The 22059-nt window shown below is 39.6% G+C and overlaps 1 non-coding gene and 1 pseudogene across 1 annotated transcript; both read left to right on the top strand.

Annotated features, from left to right (window-relative positions):
- The first annotated feature begins 1043 nt into the window (after positions 1–1043).
- On the top strand, positions 1044–1159 carry LOC111740741 (annotated as a pseudogene).
- Positions 1160–4315: 3156 nt separating this feature from the next.
- Positions 4316–4434, top strand: LOC111740716. Its single transcript, XR_002780729.1, has one exon. It is a non-coding gene; the product is annotated as a 5S ribosomal RNA (ribosomal RNA).
- Positions 4435–22059: the final 17625 nt, after the last annotated feature.

The raw sequence follows: 22059 nt of genomic DNA, 5'->3' as shown, positions 1-22059 counted from the left end.
TTAATGTAGTAAATTAGAGATCTGGACTTGAGGAGACATGAATTTGGGACTGGTCCATCTGCCAATAAAACAATATTAAAAAACACAGTTTATTTTCTTCAATCCATATCATTTTTTTCTAGAGCAATAAAGTAAATAAAGAAACATGAATAATAAACACTTATTTGTCACGTTTCTTTTAAGGATGGCTAGCGGGTTTGTGCTCAGTTACAAATGAAAAGGAAAAGGTTATTTTTATAGACAAATAAGAGCTAAACATTTTAAAATGTCAGAATAAAATTCCCATCATGTTTAGTTAAGACTTTTTATAGATCACATGAAGTAGGGAAGAGAAGTGTGAGGGAGGAGCGTAGAATAAAGAAGATCTTTGTAAGAAAATGGGACATTTAATCTTTTTTTATAAATGTACCAACCCACTTAACATATCCATTTCCACTGCTTTTGTATATCATTAGTTCTATTTCATATCATTGGCCATTTTGATTTCAAGTATAATAAAGAAAAACATATGTAAGGTTAAATTAAGATCTTGAGGGTGGACATTTTAGTATCGTGCACTGACTTATCAAGTATTTGTATAGTTCTTACTATGTGCCAGGAACTGTTTTAAGAGCATGATAAATATTAACTCTTTCTTTAGTATTTATGAAGTATATCTGAGAAAGAACTCAACACTAAAGTATAAAAGTTGGTACAGGTGGAAAAAAAAGGAAAATATTATTGGAAGCAAGATTTAAGGGGGAAAATGCAAGCAATATGCATGACGGCTGGTCCTTTCTTTTACTCTATTTTTCTTTTGCAGAGCTGCCCCTTTCCTGAACATTTCATTGCTTTACCTAGAGTATTTCTGTGGGGGAAAAAAAAAAATTCCATGCCTAAAGGCTCAGCTGGCAAGGGTACTTCATCTCCCCCAAGGAAATGTACCTATTGATAATTGAAAAAATAAAAATAAAAAAAGACGTGGTTCCATCGTGTAGTGATTAGCACGTCTGCTTTACATGAAGAAGGTCCTGGGTTCACTCCCCATGGAGCCACGGTCCATGGTCTATGGCCACAACACCCTGAACACACCTGATATCTGATCTCAGAAGCTAAGCAGGGTTGGGCCTGGTTAGTACTTGGATGGAAGACCACCTGGGAAGACCAGGTGCTGTAGGCATAAATAATAAAAAAAAAAGAAAGAAAAAAGGCTGATTTTCCTTATTGCTAGGATTTAAAAAAAATAATAATGGCTAACATTTACATAATGCTTTTTAAGTTATTTTATGTGCTTTTCATATTTAAATAGGTATTTAAATGTGTAATTGTCATACCCAAAATTTTATTTAATAACAATATTTGTATTTTCCAAATACCAAGAACTTTCCATACCTGTGTGATAGCCATTTCCCAGAACTGTAGTATCGAGTTTTATTACTTTCTTTTCATCTATTAGAATCTTCTCTTTTCAAGAACATGTCCTATCCTTCCAGTTGGCTCTTCTGGGTCTTTCACGTGTCGCTAACACACATTTCAGCTAGATCCATAACTTCATCTGCGCGAATGTGACTGTGTTTCCTTTCTTCCTTCAATTTGCCCACAACTAACCAACTTTTTATTCAAAGAATTCAGAGATCTAGCATTTTTGTCTTTCTTCCAGCCTCCTCTGTCTTTTGATCAGAAGTGTGCTATTGGCCCTGAATGCTTCATTGCTTGTAGCCAGCAGTGGTCTATGTGAGGTTTTCATGTGTTACTCCTGTCTGAGCCCATCTATTCCCTGAGCTCATGCCTCATTCTCAGACCCACTTCTTTCTAAAGCTCTTCTTTATATTATATAAAACAGGTGTATGGATCGCCTTTCATCCATTCATCTGACAAACACTGTGTTTACTGAGCTTCTAGTATGTGCGAGGCACAGGTGTATCCAATGATGAACTAAACAGACAATATCCCAGTTCTCGTGGAGCAACAAAGAAGTAGACAAACATTCTTTCAATTGTGCTAAGTACCAGAAAGGAAATATTCAAGGTCACTGAGGGGAATAAAAAAGTGGTCGAGAAAGGCTCCTTTAGTCAAGTGTCATTGTAGCTGAGATTCTAAAGATTTTTATGATACATTTCCCTGATTTTCTCTTTGGCAACCTTTACCCTCATCCTTCAGCCATTTCTGAGCATCCTTTTACAGAGCTGCCTTTCTCTGTTAGCAAAACTCCTAGGTTAACACACCCTTCCCCTCACCTTTACTTAGAACTGGAAAGACTTGCTTTCTTTGTTGCCATCTCTTGCCTTAGAAATAGAAGAGCTCTTTCTCCTGGTGGCCTGTACACAGGGACATGAGCCACTAACTGAAGAAAAAGGAAACTGAGGCACAGACAGATTAGTAACTCACCTAAGATTACACAGCTAGTAAGAGATGGAACTAAAATTCATACTCCAAAATCCATCATCTTAAGTATTTTGTTATGTTGCTACTCATATTTTTATAGTTCTAATATTTTTCTTAATTATGATAATTTTTTTCATCTCTCATTTGCTCTGCTCAAATTATCATTTTTTGATAAATTAATTTCTTCTATCGGCATAGCAGGATTAGAAAAGAAAGTACAGCATCTCTCAATCTCTGTTCTTCTAGGCACATAAATATCATGAATGCTATTGGCGGTTACTCTTTTTCTGGAAGAATATACCTGACTGCTTGCTTTTCTCTATACCCCACTGGGACGCCACCTTGACTCCAACTTCTATTGGAGAATCTGTTATTCTTATGTTCTTTAACATAAAGAACAGAGTTTCTCTTCATGAATTTCTCTAAATTAGAGTAAATTCAAAATGTCTACAAAACCCAAGCAGGTAATAAAAGGGAGAGAGATGAGCCATGTGTCAGAAACACAATGGTGTGAGACACGGAAGTGGCAACTGATTCTAGACCTCAATCTCCCAAAGGACACACGGATAGAATCGATTGTGAGGTTGTGTCCATGTACAAAATAAGATTAAGAAACGTCATGCAGGAGTGACCGAGACCAACTGTCTGAGGCTCAGGGGCTGTGGAGCCTCTGTGTATCATTTCCATGAGGGAATGCCAACTCGCATTCTAGATCTTCAGATTTTCCCAGACAAGGCAGAGAGTTATATTTTTAAATTACAGGTGCTAATTTTTCAATGACGGCCATCAATTCAGTTTTTCACTCTTTGGCCCCCAGTTCGGGACCTCTGCTCTGAATATTCTCTTGTTCCATCTTGTTCACATTATCTTTACTTCCCTCCTTTTTTCTCCCTAATTTCATGGCATTCCTTTTCCTCATTTCCTAAATCACTTTTTAAACAAATAATTCATTTCCAACTTTTTATATTACCTTTATTACACAGGAAGAAGACAGGAAAGAGCTAAGGAAAGGTTTGAACGGATCCCTTCCTCACAGCTCTCAGAAGGAAACAACCATGCTGTCAACTTAATCTCAGACCCCTAACCTCCAAAACTGTGAGAAATCAAATTTCCGTAGTTTCAGGCATCCGGTCTGTGGTACGTTGTTCCTGCAGCCCGAGTGGACTAATACACCCTCCTTCACTCTATGTTCAACTCAGCAGCCAGAGTGACCCTGTTAAAACCTGAGTCAAATCATACCTGTTCTCTGTTAATGACCCCCAAAGCCGAAGTCCCTTCACAGACCCTCAGTGACCTTCCCTCCCTGCGCCTCTTCTGCAGCTCTTCCCTCACTCCTGCTCTAGCCACACCAGCCTGTCTGGCCCCTCGGCCGGCCGCCAGGCTCTGCTCCTGCCTCCGGGCCTTGCCCTGCTGGGCCGCCGGCAGGAATGTCCTTGCCAGGATGCTCACCTGGTTCTGTCTCCTCGCTTCAATCAGGTCTTTGCTCAGGTACGACCTTGGCTATTTTAGCTAAAATTACAATGCCCCACAGCCCACTTTCTATGCCCCTTGCCTGCATTCTTATTCCCTTTTGCCCATATTACTATCTAACATAAGGTATATTTTACTTATTGTTTAATTTTATCTATCATCCTGCTAGAATATAAATTCCACTGGGGACAAGGATTTCTGACTGTTTTATTTACTCATTTATCTGCAGTGCCTGACACATAATCAATGCTTAGCAAATAGTTCTTGAATGAATAAATGACTTAATGAATGGAGAAATTCCCTGTTCCAATTAGAACTCTTTTTTTCTTCCTAAATGAAAAGCCTTGGTGATATTATTAAATTCATCCTTTACTTTTCACAAATATATAACACGCTGTAACATAAAACTTTGATAGTTTTTCTGGTGCTATTAACTTATCACACCATGTTTAATCACAACATAATATTATTTAAAACTCCTGTCAATGGCCATGCCACCCTGAACAAGCCCGATCCCGTCTGATCTCGGAAGCTAAGCAGGGTCGGGCCTGGTTAGTACTTGAATGGGAGACCACCTAGGAAGACCAGGTGCTGTAGGTGTAAAAAATAAAAAAAGTAAGGGATTATAAGATGACAAGGTCCTTGCAATCTGTGAGGTCAACCAAGGGTTGACCTAAAAGTAAATAAAAAATAAAACTCCTAATCAACTCCGAAAGAGAACGAGAAATCTATCTTCTTTGTAACTGCCAATAGCTCTTTTTATCATCTTCTTTCCCTGGTAAAATAAATCTAATCAAAAATAAATCTAATTTATTTGTAGTTTCAAAGTTCCACTCACACCCACTCAACAAAATTTCTTCTGTCATTTCGTACACCTATTCTTCATAGAATTTGAACTGCCACAGCCGTAGTTTTCGGTTTTATCTCTGTGGAATTAATAAGCAAAGTTCTCAGTGCCTTATGTAGCAAATGTACAGTGCTTTCCTGGTAAAGGTATAGATTCATGCTTTCTACATGAAAAAGGAATTCCAGACAATACCAAAACCATTATAGCTTTAATAGGATGCTAAAGATAAAGAGTAATACATTTCCTGATTTCCAAAAGTTAAACCATATTCTAAATTTGACAAGAGAGAGTTAGAAACCTTGTGTTTTTAAAAATGTGGCCTGGAAAAGTCTCAGAATGATTTTAAGCATCCAATGGGGGCAAATTGTAGCTTCCAGTCCCTTCTGTTTTGGTTTGTCCCCAGGAAGCCCTTGAGCTAATTCCGTCCTTTTTGAAGAACTTCTCTAACTGCTGCTTTCCTCTCCACCACGTGATGCATAAGATTAAAAATCATGCCTTCCCTAAAGCCCCCTCCATCAAGATTCCATGAACACTATTCATGCTGGACAAGGAACTGCTCACAAATGATTTAACCTGTCATTGGTGTACGATTCCTTGTTGGACTATTTCCGGTCTTTAAGAAAACTATGTTTTTAAGCAACAATTCAGTCTGCCTTTTAGCTTCTAAAGGATTTCTAGGGAACCAGGTTACCAAAAGTGCTCTAGCAGTTGAAGCTTCAATTACATTATATCCTTCAACTTCATTTCAATGGCTTCCAAAAAGTATTTGCCAAGTGAGGCCAAGGTGGGAAGCAGAAGAGATGCATAATCTCAGCCCCAAAAATGTTTGCCTTCTGGCAGAGAAGATCAAATTAACATCTTTAGAACATTAAGAGGCCAAAATATGCAAAAGTACAGATCAGAAATGCAGGAGCAGTTCAGAGCAATGTGGTCAGCATACTCAGGGAAGGCCTCAGGGAAAGAGGGCAATGTTTTAACTGAAATGTAAGGATGAGTAGGATTAAGATTGATAGGTTAGAAAGGAGGGGACTTGTAGTCAAGAGAAATAACATAGGCAAAAGCATGGACACCTTTTCTGAGGATTCCAAATGGGAGATAAAAATCTTCAGCCTCTAGCTTTACATCCCTTCCTCCAAAATGTGTGGTTGCCCAGCCCCGGGGACTTCTGAAAGATCCCCCCAAGACTGAAGCCTATGCTTATCAGGTGAGAGAGCGTGTGGAAGTCTGCCCCTGGAATAGTAGTGAGCCGTCTTTTGATGTTCCCACTATATTTTGAAGAAAATAAATAAGCAAATGTCAGATTCAAATAGATCCCTCAAAGGATAATTTTAGTTGACTGTTTGGGACTGGAAGCCTGTCTGGGCACGTACGAGCACACAGATATCAGTTACCTTCGCTTACTGGGGAGGAGCAGGTGTCTAAACAAAGCTGCTGCTCGCCAAACTGATTTCAAATGACACTGCGCTCCTCCACAGCCCCAGGGACTAGCGAGCGTGCAGCAGGCCCAAGATCACCTTCTTTACAGACGACTTTTGAGGACACCTGTATTTAATTAACTGTCACAGTCAACAGCTACATCTGAGCCTGATATTTTGTTATAACAATGAAGCACGAATTTATAATAATATAATATTATTAAGCTTAAAACCTGGAGAAAGTGACTCTAGGCTATTTGTAAAAGTTCAGTGACTTTTGGAATCTTACTGGATTTCTCTCTGAGCTCCCATTTAACTCTAAGTTAAACAAAGGTGCAACACATTATTCTTTCTTATTTCTGTTCTATTACTTTTACCATTTGTTAAAGCATGTTTACTGAGTATTTACTCTGTGCAAAGCTTTCTGCCAAATGTTTGAGGGAAGAAGAGAAACATGAAGATGAATAAGGCAATTTATGCCTTCAAATAGTATAAAATTTTCTCTGATAACAAAAGAGGGTCAAGTAAGACTAAGGCTATACGAGTTATAGAATATGCCAAAGGGAGGCCGGGGGCAGAGCGGTCGATTTTGAGAGAAGCTTTCTGCAATGACTGAGAGGCACTTTCTGAGTCGTGTTTGGAAGAACAGACACGAGGAAGAGCATTCTGACTGGGAAGAGAAATATTCCATGATAACAGAAAAGAGTAAACAAAGAAGACGACGATGCATGACGTATGCAGAAAATGATCAGGAGCCCAGTGTGGTTGGAGGAAATATAATGAAAAATATGTTTTTAAAGGTAGGTTGAAGATAGATGATGGGGCAGTTGAATGCCAGGTTAAGGAGATATCATTTTTTCTGTATAGAAATAATAGAGTTACTCAAATTTATGAGCAGAAAGCTATAGCATGATCATATGTAAGTATTAGTACGTGAAGGGTGGCAGAATAAGCCACCCCAAAATATGTCACTTTGGCACATGGATTATTTTGAAATAAAGGCAACTGAGAAGAAGCAGATAACAAGAAAAACTCTCTGCCTTCCTCCTGTTTGCCTGAAAACAAGGCACACGTTTGTAAAGGTGTCTCCCTCCCCACTCTACCAGGAAGGAGAGAAGTTAATCCCTGGAGACAACTCTAGACCCTTCTCAGCCCAGATATGGAACCAAGTGCCTACATAACAAATTTTGCTAAAACTCACCCTTAAGTACCATTAGTTTCTTCGTATATCTGCCTTCCCACAATTTACCCATATCTAGAAGCTCAAAGTCTCTTTCCTTTGTCTTGTACTTCTCTAAAAGTTTATTGTTCTTTTGCTAAGATGCTATATAAGCCCAAGGTCTAACCACTCCTTTGAGATACTCATCACCAGGTACTCTCATATGTATGTATGATACACAGGTCAATAAACTTCCATTTGTTTTTCTCTCATTAATCTGACTATAGTCAGTCTGATATACAAGATCCCAGCCAACGAACCTAAGATGGTAGAAGGAAAATAATGTTTTCCCTCCCCTATATATGCTACCAGGAATGTGAATGATGAACTGGAGAGAGAGATATATATTTTTATTTTCCAACTACAGTTGACATTCAATATTGTTTTATATTAGTTTCAGGTGTACAGCTTAGTATTTAGACATTTATATAATTTACGAAGTGATCCCCCCAATAAGTCTAGTACCCACCTGGCACCATACATAGTCATTGCAATATCATTGACTACATTCCTTGTGCTGTACTTTACATCCTATGACTATTTTGTAACTGCCAATTTGTACTTCTTAATCCCTTCACCTTTTTTCACCCAGTCCCCAATCCCCTCCCATCTGGCAACCTTCGGTTTGTTCTATGGGTCTGTTCCTATTTTGTTTGTTTATTTTGTTCTTTAGATTCCACATATAAGTGAGATCATATGTTATTTGTCTTTCTCTGTCTGACTTATTTCACTTAGCATAATACCATCCAGGTCCAATCATGTTGTCACAAATGGTAAGATTTCATTCTTTTTTATGGCTGAGTAGTATTCCATTGTACATATTACCACAACTTCTTCATCCAATTTTTCATTAATGGGCACTTAGGTTACTTCCATATCTTGGCTATTGTAAATGATGCTTCAGTGAACATAAGAGTGCATACATCTTGTTAAATTAGTGTTGTGGATTTCTTCGGATAAATACCCAGAAGTAGAATTGCTGGATCATAAGTTCTATTTTTAATTTTTTGAAGAACTGAACTAGAGATTTTTTTTAAGGCCAGTTAGGAACAGCAATCACCATATTCCTAAATTGAGATGATGAAGGCCTGATCTGGTCCAGAGAGAGTAAAAATGAACAAAAAGAGGTAAATTCGAAATGTGGACCATGATACAGGATGGCTCCAAATTTTTTAATTTGAGTTGAGGTTTGCCTGCCATCTTCTACCATACTTTTCATGAGCATCCCACCTCATGGAATAGGACCTCAACCTATTTCTATTTCACAAATAAACTTAAACTTTCACAAATAAACTGAAGATTTTCTAGATCTTCCCAGACCACAATTAGCTATTATGAGACTAAAACTGTCAAAGGCTCTGACTTCAAATCCAGTAAGTGAAAAGGCAGAGATACTTTCACATGAGGAAGGGGAAACAACAAAAAACAGTTTATGAGGAAAGCCACTGGGGGACACATTTGATCTTAAGCTGCCTGGTGGCCATCAACGTAGGCTCATCCAATGGTAATTAGAAATGCTCGCTTGATGTTCTCTCATAGCATTTGACACAGGCGATGACTGTTGTTTCAGATACTCATGAACATTCAGGGTGATTTTTTGTTTTTTGTATTTTGTTTTTAAGTTTATTGGGGTAACATTGGTTAATACGATTACATAATTTTCGGGTGTACATTATAATTTGACATCTACATATTCTATTGTGTGATTACCACCCAAAGTCCAGTTTCCTTCAGCTACCATATATTTGATCCCCTTTACTCACTTCACCCTTCCCCAACCTCCCTATATTTGACTCCCTTTACCCTGTCTCTTTTGTTTGTTTTTATTCATGTATTTGTTTGAAAAGTTATCTGTCAGAGAAATGTAAGCTTCAGTTCCAGTGAATCTTCCAAACTGAAGACAAGAAGATGGAAAATATTCTCAGAGATCAAATCTCATCTAGAAAACTTAAGCAGAGAACTGAGGAAAACATTACAGGAAATCTTGTAACAGAGCTATGAAGGACACAATCACTTGTCTTTTAAGAGTGAGACCAAGCCTTCGGCCTGATGGCAAGGATGACATTTATATATTTTAATTTTGTTTAAAGCTTTTATTTACCTAAGCAATTACCTTTGGCCTATAATAATAAATTATGCTTCCTTGACTCCAATCCTCAAATATCCTCTTTCTCAAAGATTCTGAGGAGGGGGGTTTCACTTGTGATTTTGGGGAGTTCCAAAGGAATGGCACTCCAAGATCACATCTCCTCTGAGCAGTCAGCATGCCTTGCCTCAAGAACAGAAGGGACAGCCAGCTTTGACCAAACAGCTTATTCAAGAGTAACTGGAAGTAAAACAGTTAGATGGAAAATGTGCTGAAGAATTTCAAATTCCTCTGGAAATAAAACTAATGCCTTCATGTACTTCTAGAGTAATTGCTAAAATTTTTATTGGTTAAAACTTTAAAAAGATTCAGATCATTGGAATACCTTTAAATGATCTTGCCTAGCATCTAGATTATCATCTGAAATAATTTAGGTAATAACATTTGCTTTTATTGCTTGTAAAAAACTTTGTAAAATATAATTTTGAAAAATATATTCTTGAATGGCAAAAATGAAAATATAAAGCAAATTTTATACCCCAGATGTGGGAATTTTGATGAGATCATTCACTGTTATACTTCAGCAGTATGTTGACCCAAGTGACATTTTATGATACATATTCCCTGCAAAGAAGCATTCACAGCCTAGGATTCCTGAGCAATTATAAGTATGTGCATGCACATATGTGTACATGTATATACACATGTGCATATACCCTTATGTGTGTTTGAGGTTTGCCTCTACTTACAAGAGAACACTTGCACAAACCTGACATGTAAGAGACAACCTTTATCATAAAGAGTTCCCGATTCCTATATTACATAATTGCCTTACATTTTAAGGAAGATAAAAACACCATCTAAAAGGGAAAAATACGCTTAGGAAATTCACTATACCACTCTTTGATTTTTAAGTGGTTTCCACAAAACTGACATGGGATTTGAGTGTGTGTGTGTGGCTGTTTCTCTTACAAAATAAATGAACAAATATATAACAAAGAAGATGTTTTAACGAGACTTAGTTTTATCCCTGTATTGGTCCTAAAACCAAACATTCTCAGGATACAAAATTTCCAAGCAAGGGAAAACAAACAATAGCACTCTTTGTAAAAATGCCTTCTTGCTGCCAATGAGAATGACTTTAGGTAGTTACAGCTTAATGTGATGCAAAGTCTCAAGATGTAGGGTCAGTGTGGCTTTAGGAATGGAAAGTCCAGCCCCTTTCTCAGGGTCTTGGAACACCGTCTCGAATTCAGTCCTGTCTGTCCAGGCCTCCTCATCCCCAATCTGTGCCTCTCATGCAGAATCTCATCTAAATCTGACAGCTCCACCAGGTCCTATACTTGGTGGAAAAATACCTTCTGCACATGTTACTTCCCATCCACCACGGCTGGAAGACACTGATGACACGTAGTGCTCCAGACTTCCAGAGTCCTTTCCAGTAATTAACTATTTTTCATGGCAGGTGTCCATGAATCACTCCATCCTATAATAGGTGGTCAGGCCGAGTCCCAGGGATTCAATGAGTTAGTCCTCTGAAAATTCATAACAGAGGAATGGCAGAGCCAGGTTCAGAAGGTGCAGTCCCCAAGAGATGGGTTGCCCCACATGTGAACTCACAAGAGAGTAAAAAATGGCCTCAGGTTCAACCACAGGAGAAAATTTTTTTATCAGCTAAATATAGTGACCCAAACTGGATGATAGCCAGTGCTCAGGGTGCCAGCTCCAGGGGCTTACACAAGAGCTCTCGAGGACCCTTAATTACCACAGGTGGGTCGCATAGTTCTCTTAAATCTCTCCTAAAAATAGACCTTTAATGAGTTGAACTCCAAGTGTAGATTGTCTTGTCATTTTAAAATTCAGGATGAAATGAGGTAGTGGGGAGGGGAAGGAAGAAGAGCTGGTTATATTTGGGAAATCAGACATACATTCAGTGAGTTGCTGGGGAGTGATTTCGAAAGTTGACTTTCTTTCTTCTTAAAATTCCAACAGACACCTATTTAATTTTTTTCTTTACAGTCATCTCTGTTTTGTAAAAGCTTGAGAAATGTATTTGGCAATCTGTAATTCCTCTCCGCCCTAGGTCTTCAGAGTTGTGTGTTTGCAGCATGGAAGCCCCAGTCCCACACAAGGTGAATGAAGTGAGCCCAGCATATAGGCCAGCAAGGTCCCTTCTCCATTCCCCAGGGAGTCTGATCTCCTTGGGTGCAGTGGGGGAGGGGCGATAATACACAGTGGGTATGAGCAGGGGCTTTGAAGCCAGATAGACCCATAGTTTGAATCAGGGGTTCATTCCTTACTTTTGTTTCCATACGAAAGCCTCAAGTGATATGTTTCCACCTCAGAAATAATAATACCAAACCCTCTTTATACAGATGCTGCGAGATCAGATGAGTGAACAGTGCAGAGTGGCTATCAAAGGACCTGGCTCGTGATACCATCAGGACAACATTAGGGGATCTGGCCTAGCATCTCAGTAATCATCTGGAACAATTCAGGTCATCGCAGTTGCTTTTACTGCATCTAAACCACTTTTGTAAAGCATGGTTTGGTACGGGGTACAGAGTACCGGGGATAGCATTTGTTTTGTTAGGTAGCTAGTCAGACATGAGTGGCAGAGGAAACAAAGGAACAGGGGCCCAGCCTAGAGATTGCCCAAAGAACATCCCAATGGTGGTAGAATGCTGGGTACGCACATGCGCACTAGGCAGAGTCATATAGCAGCCTGGTGTCAATCAAAATGACCTCACGTGTCAATCACCTAGGAATGCCTTTGGAACCACCCATCATGGCCTGAATATAAGGCAGACATTCCCACTTCTGGGCCTTTTTTGTGGCCCTTGTGGCCTTTTTGTGGCCACTTAGTGTTGTATATTGTGGTTACCGTGCTCCGTTACAGCTCTTCACTGGGACCATGTGCCTCCTTGGGGCATTCTTTGTCTTTCTAATATATACTTTTCATAAACCTTTTCTAAATCTCATTGACCTGTGATTCTTCACTGTGTCTATGAGGAAGAACCAAGGAAAGACGCTCACTAGTTTCTGCATCATTATCCCTCTCCCTCCGAACTCCGATTGGCCCCAGTGGTAACAGCTTTACAAATGGCGGAGGTTCCATGGAATAATCCACAGAGAGTAACTTATTTTATTACTACCAGAAATACACAGGGAAGATTCTCTTCTTCATTGACATTTCAAACATCCCCTGATTTTTAAATTTGACTCCCAATTTAAAGGCTTATGAGTTTTCTTCCTTGCTAGAAGCTGAGTCTCGCTTTAAGGCAGCACATCATTAAAGGAGCCGGGCTGTGACGAATGGGCTCCTTGTTTATACGTTCACCATTTGTGGTCTTACATATTTTCATGTGCCTATTCCTCTTCCTCAAAAGCAGAAGCCATATTGACAGCTCCCTCACTCCCTGCTTCCCCAGTCTAGCAACTACCCAGTGTTCACTGAACTCTTAGTCGATTAGCTATTGGACGCATGTGGACCAGTCTACTGCTAAAAGATTTGTCCTGCGAAACACAACCTACAAGGTGAGTTTCCCAGCTCATCAAAGCCACTCCCGCCACCCAAATTCCTGCATTTAAATATAATCCTCAACAAACAAAGAGCTTTATTTTTTGCCACCAGTGGGCCCTATTTTGTTTGACTGTTTTCGTTTTAATCCATTTCTACTCCTTTGCTTTTTGTTCCTATAAACTCTTTTACAAAGAGATTTTTCTCTGAGACATTTTGCTTTCCTGAGGCCTGGCGGGTAAGCTTGTGTGGCTTGAATTTTGTTTATGTGCTTTTAAAATTCTAATTATAACTCTTTGGGGAGCTGCTCTGCAAAAGGCTGTATAAAAGAAGAGCTGGATGGGTAGATTGACACGCTGGCAGGGATTAAACATACATGTCACTTTGGGGCTGGGTGCAGCTGCCACAGCTAATGCCACAACAAACACCCTGGGGCAAAGGTTTGCTGTGATATCTTGTTATATGTTCCTGGATGCTTAGAAGGAGACCTGGATAAAGGAAAGAGCGTGCAGCACTGCCTCTTCAAGCTGACTTAGGGGCAGCAAGGAGTCCCCCAAAATAATCTCCCTACCTCATTTCCTGCAAACAGTCTAAGCCTTTCATTCTATTATTAAAAGGTCAAGTGCGGAATCTAAAAATCCCTGCTAAAGTCATGGTGAGCCACTTCATAAGAGACAGTCACTGACTGGTGAGGGATAGCAATAAGGAGACAAAATGAAGTCAAGTCTCTAAGGAGGACAAGCTTCGGAGTAGGGAATTATTTATGCATTTTGTTCCTGGCCCAGTCCAATGAGTATAAAAGATTTTCAGCTTCAGGACATCCACGTAGAAGCCTGAGGACTGCCACCCCACGTCCCTCCCACCACCCCTGCTTTAACTTAGATCCTATAATCTACCATGAACATTCAGCCTTTGGGGCTAAGAATAGTCTTTTTCCCTGAGTGACTATTTTTTGTCATTGTTTGTAAGTGTAGGGACTGGAGGGAAGGCAAGGAGAATGGCAGGTTGCTTACACCCTTGCTTCTCAAACTGCACCGCAGACCAGCATTATCACACCTGGGTATTTTTTATAAACGAAGCTTCCCAGGCCCCACCCCAGACCTGTATTTTAACAAGGTGCCTAGATGATGTGTGTGAACAGTAAAGTTTTAGAGGCACCCGATCTCAGCTTTGTATAGGTTGATTTATTTTGGGTTTAGATGTTGGACAGACAATGGATTGCTTCTGGATGTTGAAAGAGGATACAAGGACACCAGAGACTGCACCCCATTCTATTTCTTGGTGGATTTACCTGAATGTTCCCAACAGCTTGTCAGCCCTAGGCAAAGTCACTTTGCCAGTTTGTCCCTATGTTTGTTGGGTCAAGACGCTCCACTTGCCAATGGCCATATCTCAGTCATTCCCTATGCTGGTGTCTGTCCAGAGGTCCCCAGAGGGGAGGGGAGTATCTCGCAGACACTTGGGCCTCTACCTGCTGCTCTGTTCTCCCTCTGCTCCAGCTGTTGCTGTTTGAGGGCTGCCTCAGCCTCAGGTCTCTGGAGCTTTAATGCTACTATAGACACAGTCTCCGACTTCCCACAGAGAAAAAGAACGCGGTCCAGACCTCCAAGTCCCAGAGCAGCTGCACATCCAGGCTGCTGTCACCTGGAGCTCTTTGCCATCTGCTTAGTGGTCTCTAAAATTCTGCCCTTTCCGGTGAAGTCATTTCCCAAGTGGCCACCACTTTTCTAGAGAGAGGGCCCAGGGAACCAGAAGATTGGGAGAAGGAAGAGGCAAGGTGGTGGGAATTCATGGCCAGAGGGCAAAGCTGGTCCCAGGTAATGCTCTGTGGGAGTGTTGAGGAAGAAATTCAGCCTAGGGAGTCTACCATTTAATGAAAAGTGTTTTGTTTTTGTTTTTGTTTTTAACTTTTTCTGAGCTGTGCTGTAGTAGGAGGCTCCCTCCATTTCTCCAAGCAAACCTCTAGTAAAGTCCGCTGTCTCCAACTCTTTGGCAAGAGAGCTGAGGTTACAGGACTATGTCAAGCCTGAAGTCAGGTGGTGTGGCGAGAAGAGACATCACTTCGTCTTAGAAGGCACACCACCCGCTGGCTACGTGACCTAGATTTTAGTGGAAGCCAGAAGTGGGGAGAACAGTAACTATGAGAGTGTAAGTCCCCAGAATTCATAGAAATCTTGGGGAGATCACTGCATTTGCCACAGAATGTGGGATGGAGGAGCCTAGAGTGATTTTTCCAATTAAAGGAATGGGTGCCCCCAGAAGAGTGAAGGGACTTGAATCAGCCAGGAAACATGAAGGTGCTAGAGGGTAAGAGGGTTTTGGCTGAGTTGAGGTCAAGAACAGCACTGACACCTGCCTGTCCTTGGCCCTGAGGAACCTTTCGTCATTCCCTGAAGTCCAGCTTCCATCCCTTTCCCTTCTGCCCCATCTGACAGATATATATGTATCTGAATCATAGATCTAGGTAAAGTTCACGTTCCCACCCGTGGGACCCCAGGGCCTTAGAATCATCAATAACGCTGAGCAGCCCGTGACCCCTAGGAGGGCTTAGTCTGCTGAGCGCACTCAGGGGATCACCACGGGGAGCCACCAAGCTGTGACAGCAGCACAGTTGTGTCTCAACTGAGCTGCAGCCAAGAGACATGGGGGCAAGAGAAGTTGAGTTTACTTCCCTGCCACGACACAAGCACAAAAAAGTCCTGGTCTTTCCTGTTTCTGGGATTTCTTTTTTCTCTCTCTACCGAGCCCACCGCCAGCCAGCACACAGACGATTCAAGGCAATGACTAAACCTTCTTTTGTGTGGAGTGAGGACTGCTACAAATCTGTATAACTGATTAGGTCAGCAGATGCTCAGTTTTCTTGGCTCAGACCTATAACACTCATCATTTACTCAGTAAACCAAAAATCTATTACCACTTCACTCTTGGTCTGCAGTCTCTAGTGATCCTTAGACTTTGGAGGCATGAGAAATATCTGGGGCATCCATTAGGGGCCAGCCTAGCCGCGATTTGGGGGCTGGTGGTCTGTGGACCACGTTACAGGGGGGACTCCTTGTGACAGAGCTTGGCCTTCAGTTTCCCAGTGTCCTGACTCCAAGCTCCCCGACTCCAGGTCTCCTTTCTGGAGCCATTAATTTTTGTTCCTACATGGCCTTCAGTTTCTTAAATTCCCTTCAGGGTAGGTTCAATCTAATCTTTTTGCTTCTTGTATACTATTGTTTAGACACCTATTTCACCAGCTTAGCCAAGGACCCCTTTTAGTTTCCCTGATCTCTTCACGTTATTTTTTTCTAAAACCCTCTTCTCATTCCTAGTAATTCTGCCTTTCCTCTTGCTTCCTCTCTCCACTTAACCCTCTGGAAAAAAATTCGCCTTGGTAATAATCCTCTATATGCAGACCAAAAAAATGAATCAAAATAAAACACATGTACATTTTAAGGGAGACTTCTTTTTACAATTATTAAAATATTTAAAACACCAAAACTCCATATTTATATAATTAACAGAGAAACCTCAGACTAAGGAGCCAGGAAGGATCAGTGACAAATTTCACCTATTTCAAAATTGTTGCTGTGGCCAAACCATGTTTCCTGCAGATAAGGGGCTGTTCTCAAACTGCTCTCACTGTGAGACCGAGAACCTTGAAGTTCACTATTTCCAGTCACCATTACAAGAAAAGTGTTCTACTATAGCAGTTAATAGTTTCCTGTCTTCCTTATTTTAAATGAAAAATGAAATGCTTTGAAGATTTGTATTTACTAAATGAGGGAGAAAGTGCCTAAAATATATTGTGATTCAGGAACAAAAAATTGTTAGCTATAAAACTGAAGTTTTACATTCAAATCACTTTTTACTCATTTAAATCTTTTTGGTAAAGTTCCCAAAGCTTTAAAGGGAAAAGAGTGAGGAATTAAGAACTGAAGCTTTTATATATCTTCTCGGGCAAGGGGAAAAAAAGAAAAAATAAACAAATGGGACTAAATCAAATTGAAAAGCTTTGTAAAGCAAAGGAAACCTTCAGCAAAACAAAAAGACAACCCACTGAATGGGAGAAGACATTTGCCTCTGACACATCTGTTAAGGGGTCAATATCCAAAAATGTATAAAGAACTCATACAAACAACACCAAAAAAAAAAAAAAAAACCCCAAAAAAACCCAAAAAAACCGCAAAACAATCTAATTTAAAAATGAACAGAGGACCTAAATAGGCATTTCTCCTATGAAAAGATGCTCAGCATCACTAATCATCAGAGAAATGCAAATTAAAATGACAATAAGATATCACCTCACACCTGTCAGAATGGCTTTCATTAATAAATCAAAAAACAAGTGTTGGCAAGAACGTGCAGGAATAAGAACCTTTGTGCACTGTTGGTGAGATTGTAAATTGGTACACTATGGAAAACAGTTGGGGAGTTCCTCAAAAAAATTAAAAATAGAACTACCTTATGACCCAGCAATTGCTCTTCTGGATATTTATCCAAAGAAAACCAAAACCACTAATTCAAAAAGATATATGTACCCTGGCGTTCACTGAAGCATTATTTACAATAGCCAAGATATGGAGGCAACCTAAGTGCCCATCAATAGAGGATTGGATAAAGAGGTTGTGGTATTAGGAAGTGGGTGAAAAGGGGGAATGGATTAAAAAATACAAATTGGTATTTACAAAATAGTCATGGGAATGTAAAATAAAGAGTAGTGGCCCATATATACAATGAAATATTAATCTTCCATTAAAAAATGAAATCTTGCCATTCACAACAACGTGGATGGATCTAGAGGATATTATGCCAAGTGAAATAAGTCAGACAGAGAAAGACAAATACCATATGACTTCATTTACATATGGAATCTAAAGAACAAAATAAACAAAATGAAAACAGACTCATAGATACAGAGAATAAACTGGTGATTGCCAGATGGGAGAGCAGTTGTGGGGCTGGGTGAGAAAGGTGAAAGGAATTACGAAATACCAATTGGTAGTTACAAGACAGTGACAGGATGTAAAGTACAGCATAGGAATATAGTCAACAATATTGCAATGACTATATATAGTGCCTGCTGGGTACTAGATTACTTGGGGGATCACTTCATTAATTATATAAATGTCTAACCACTATTCTGTACACCAGAAACTAATATAAAAATAATATAAAAATATAAAAATAAATATAAATATATAATATATAAAAATAATATTGAAATAAATTAAATTAAATTAAATTTTAGAAAAAAGAATTGAGGCTTTTAAAACTTGGTAAGACAGGTCATGAATTATACCCGAATCATCTTAATAGTTTGGTTTTAAATGTATCTTCCATAAATGTGGTGTTGGGTGAGATTGCTTAAATTCCGCTTCTTTAAAAAAGAGCTATACTTTTATAGAAAGTAGGGTAGAAAAGCAGTGGATCTAATTTCCACTCCAGATGCAGCATGACTGCCACCTAGTGGCAGCATATCCTCATCACAGAAGTCCCGCCTGTTAGAAGTGAAAGTGCGAGACGTTGCAGAATCCACTGAACTGCGGGGCGATCCGTAAACTAAAACCACCGCTGACAAGAGTAAAATTGTATTTTCTATAAGGTCAACTCTCACAGATTCTAGGGCTATTTTAAAATATATATATATATATATATATATATATATATATATATATATATATATATATATTTTAAAATATTTTGATGCAATTTCAAATAAAGTTATATAAGGACATGTAAACTGCTGTTTTGACTCTTCGGGAGTTTATTTCACACAGGCTCCAAATGGACAAATGGTATATATCCGAGGTTCAAGTTACCTATTAATTTGATTCTAGTTCAGAAAACGCTTTGTGATTTTTAAAAAGTACTAAAATTTTCTGATTTTTGTATCACTGGGTTCAGCAAGGGCAGAACAGGGAGCTGAGTCAGATCTCGGCTCCACTACTGAGCGGGTGCTGGACCTTCAGCAAGTGCTCCATTATTTCCGAGTGCTTCATTATTTGCCCAACCTGTTAAACAGAGGAGTTGGAGTAGATTCTCTCTAACACGCTCTCCATGTAAAGATCTAAGACCTTTGCTATTTCTTAATATCCGCCCTAAGATGGAGCAAAAAAGGTTTTGGAATTTTAGCTGAGCTGCTTCCTTCGCTCTGCCTCCCCGTCCCTCCCCCCACCCACACTCATGATTATGGGTAATTTCAAGGCTGACCCATTTTCATAACCTGCTTCCACCCTGGCACCTCCTGGGAAGGGAGAATATCTCAGAAATATATCAGCTGGCCCTGCTGGTCAAATTATTTTTGCTATTTGTCATTTGCACGTATTGGCTAGTACAGCGATATTTCAAATGAAGTCAGACCCAGAAAAGAAGGATTTAAATAAGGCACACAAGATCCAAAAGTATGAAACCATACTTTTTTTTTTTTTTTTTGAGTTAGCAGCTACTCTTACAAACTTAATAACAAAAGCTGGTGTGTTCGAGGTTTCATTTCAGTGTGTGCTTTCGTTATTCAGAAATCACTGCCAAGAAGATTAAGCACGACCTTTCCATACAGTTGGTGCCTCTCTTCACCAGCGCAAACAGCACCTGTCACACTAACCCTCAAATGCAGATGTTTGCATATTTTTAAGCCACAGTGTCTTCAAATGATAAAGTGAGTGCTGAAGTAAAGGCTTTTCAGAAGGGTGCATAATATCACTTACTCTCATTTGCATTACTTGATAATAAAGCCACACTGCAGTTCTAGGAAATTAGGACACATGCCAAAGCACTCTTCTGAAACCACACTTATATGTGCTTTCTTAAAACGATTGGAATAATGCACAGACACTGCTGTGTCTGAAGGCATGTTGATTCACTGTGACAAGAGGTGTTTTGTGAAACGCCCGTGGTCCCTGTTGTCAACGCAAAGCGTAATGTGCACCACATGTGTGCGATAGCTTCTGCAACACCACATGATCATTTCCAAAAGGTCACGCTCTCTCAGAGTTAAAAAGAATCTTCAAAATGCTTTCCTCCGAATATAAGAATCCTTTTACCAGTATCTACGAAGGTGGGGTAAAGGAGGGTCAGGAGCAATGGAACCCCAAGAATAGCCAATAAGCATTGAGAAACCATAATAAACCTCAGAGGAATGAGAAGTCAGTCTGCTTTTATTATCACCAGACACCAGCAGTTCCGAGCAAGGTCAGTGATAACACTCCTCCAAGTGGGCAGACCACCTTCGCTCCCCCTTCCGCCTCACCCCAAACCCTGCTTCCTGCACTGTCTGGCCTCTGGTTAAATGTGATGTGACTAAGAGCATACTCCTTTCTAGTTTTTAAAAAATAGGTTTTCTACTTCATGTCTCCTAATTATCGAAGTGCTATTTTATAAATTAGAAGACACGGAAACGATACAAAGAAGCATTAGAAAGTTGTCCATAATTTCACTATTCGGAGCTGCTTCCAGCCATTTTTTGGCATTGCTTTCTTCTGTTGATTTTTTCTTTCCATGTTTGAAATTATTTGTATACTTATACTAAAGACCCTTAACAAATCACATATTAAAAGGCTACTTAATAATCCATTCTATGGCTGTGCCATACATTTCTTAACTATTCTGTTAATGTTATACATTTAGGCTGTTTCCACCCTGTCACTTTCATAAGATAATATAATGGTGAAGATTACTATATAAACATAGTATTTGTCTAATTATTTTGGTCAAAATTCCCCCAAAAAATGGAATTTTGCTTTTCTTATAAAAGCCTGAGAAATTATATTGCTAAATGGCCAATTTTCACACCCAGAGCAGAGTAAGAGTATGCTGATCACTGTAGACCCCACTAACATTGAGCATTATTAAGTGGTTAGGTTTTAGGGATGGAGGGGAGAGAGGATTATTTATTATTTATTTTATTTTTGCTAATTTGACAAGCAAAAAGATTTCTCATTGCTAATATGATTTATATTTCTTAGGTTATCAGTGGGATTTTGCATTTGCATTTTCTCATTTAGGAATTTCTCTTCAAGCCGTTCGTCCATCATCCTTTTGAACTTATTTTTTACTGAAAACTGCATAAAGAAGCACTGGTTTTTATAAGGTTGCATGCCTGTGTGACCCTCATATTAAACAGCAAACTAAAGTGTTTTCCAGAGCAGCAGGCAGAAAAAAGATAGCATCAGGAGAAAGGGGTGGTGTCATCAGGAGAAAGGGGAGGAGTTTGACCTCCCTTGGTGTTGGTGCCATTTGTTTCTGTGAATGTTGCCTAAAGCGTCCCTAATGGGTTTTTTGTTAGTTTGGTTTTTTTCTTAGTTTATTTGTTTGGGGGGTTTTGTGTTTTTTTCTTTATTATAATTTTTTTCTGTACTATCTCAAGGATGTCTCACAGTAAGTTAGAAAGCTACCGAAACCCTCAACCGTTTTTGCAGATGACTCTTCTCAAGCCAGGTGTCTTTATTCTGTGCTTGACAGATTGATCTGAAGGCTCTAAAAGTAGATATTTACTTTTATAGGAGCTGTGCCAGACACCACTAGCAATATATATAAAAAAAAATCCATTCTGGTCTCTTTCTTGTACATAGCTTGATGACACTTTCCAAGCTCTGTCGCAGTTGAGTAGAGCCACATGATAAGTTGTCTTCAGCAGAATGGGAGTGGTTATATGTATCTCTTACTGGCCCAGCCCATAAACACCCCACTCACCTGCTCCCCTATGCTGACTGGATTTATGAAACAGAGCAACTTTTAAATCCATGTGTTAACGATGGCATGATCACCATCAGCCTGGTTTGTAAATGACTAAGTTGGAGGGTTGCCCACACTGACTTAAGCATCTATGCTGAAGAGTTATGTGAATAAAAATTAAACTTTCTCTGTGTTGATGTATTAAATGTTGGATCTATCTGAAGTCGCAATTTAGCATACCCTGACTAACACGGGAGAAAATAAGATATAGTGGAAAGAACCTACAGTGAAAATATTATGTGCCAGTTATTCATACATTTTATTGATTCCCCTGCCAGCTATCTTCTGGAAAGAATTTGCCTACTGGGAGAGTAGGGAAAAAAATAATCTCTCTCTCTCTCTCTCTCTCTCTCTCTCTCTCTCTCTCTCTCTCTCTCTCTCTGGCAATGCATCCAGCAGTAATGGTGGCAGTTGCAAACTCCA

Source organism: Pteropus vampyrus, unplaced genomic scaffold (genome assembly GCF_000151845.1).
Source record: "Pteropus vampyrus isolate Shadow unplaced genomic scaffold, Pvam_2.0 Scaffold67, whole genome shotgun sequence".
NCBI classification, from domain to species: domain Eukaryota; kingdom Metazoa; phylum Chordata; class Mammalia; order Chiroptera; family Pteropodidae; genus Pteropus; species Pteropus vampyrus.
This window is presented reverse-complemented; position numbering and strand designations above follow the sequence as displayed.